The sequence below is a fragment of the Hydra vulgaris genome, chromosome 02 (genome assembly GCF_038396675.1).
Source record: "Hydra vulgaris chromosome 02, alternate assembly HydraT2T_AEP".
NCBI classification, from domain to species: domain Eukaryota; kingdom Metazoa; phylum Cnidaria; class Hydrozoa; order Anthoathecata; family Hydridae; genus Hydra; species Hydra vulgaris.
The window spans coordinates 60,185,001-60,186,153 of record NC_088921.1 but is presented as its reverse complement, the minus strand read 5'-3'; the positions used below and the strand labels follow the sequence as shown (position 1 = coordinate 60,186,153).

General features: G+C 29.5%; 1 protein-coding gene across 1 annotated transcript in view; it reads right to left on the bottom strand.

Annotated features, from left to right (window-relative positions):
• Positions 1–1,054: 1,054 nt before the first annotated feature.
• Positions 1,055–1,153, bottom strand: part of LOC105848295 (uncharacterized) — a 1,561-nt gene continuing 1,462 nt past the window's right edge. Inside the window, exon 2 of the mRNA XM_065791581.1 lies at positions 1,055–1,153. This exon is cut by the window's right edge and continues 888 nt beyond it. The gene's annotated coding sequence lies outside the window, so the exon portion shown is untranslated.

The window sequence follows — 1,153 nt, the reverse complement described above, 5'->3', positions numbered from 1 at the left end:
TAGCTGTTGTCTCCACTTTCAAACTTTCCCCGTAATGACTCAAAAATAATTCATTCACATGCCTTTGACAAGCAAACCAGAAAAGGCACAATCTAATTCTTTCTGTAGAGACACACATGCAGTTGTTTTCTTTCCTGAAAATGTATAGTATTAAAGTGTAAGTTGTATCGAAAACCGTGCCAATTTTTTCTACACACCACCAATTTCAAAGAAGTTTTTTTATTGCCTTTGCTATAATTTAGAGGAACTTCAAGGAGATTTGTGCCATCAGCTCCAAACACAAGAATTGGCAATCAATAGTAGTGATGAATGGAGAAATATAGTAATTAATCTACCAATATTGTTTCTGCTTACTAAAGTTGAGATATTGGTTTTCTGATAGTATAAGAGTTAATTGTCTGTCGCTTTAAATAAAGCTTGATCCCAGTGCAAATCTTTCAGGTTTGATAAAAGGCATAAATGACATTTCTCAGTGTTGGTATATTTTTGTTGTGTACCTTTTTATCCATTAAATACTGCAAAATACAACAACAATATATCAATAATAATTAAATTAAAAAAAAGAAGATTTATAATATCAATAAAATGGCTTGACCCACAATTCCAACATATTAGATAAAAATGATAAAAACTTTGCAAAGCTAGAGCACCACAAAAATTGCACAACCTTCATGTGATTTCATAGGGATGCTTTTTAGACTAATATGCAATACTAAAATTATGAACAGCCTTTTACAATAAAATTTTAATGTTATTTAGGCTGTCACATCCTAATATAAATATATATATGTGTGTGTGTGTGTGTGTGTGTGTGTGTGTGTGTGTGTGTGTGTGTGTGTGTGTGTGTGTGTGTGTGTGTGTGTGTGTGTGTGTGTGTGTGTGTATACATATATATATACTTAAAAAGAGTTAAAATAAACATTGTCTTTTTCTTGCCCAGGTCAAAAACACAAGATAATAAATACTTTCACTGGGAAGATAAATAAAAGAAAAAGTGTAATTTCTTGTATTATTTATGTCATTTTTGTTTCTATATAATTCAACAAACAATAAATAAACAAATAATAGTGCTATTAAAATATTTTGTAATCACATGATTAATTTACAATAAGTAAGTCATTAATAAAAACAATAAATTACATAACATGGGACA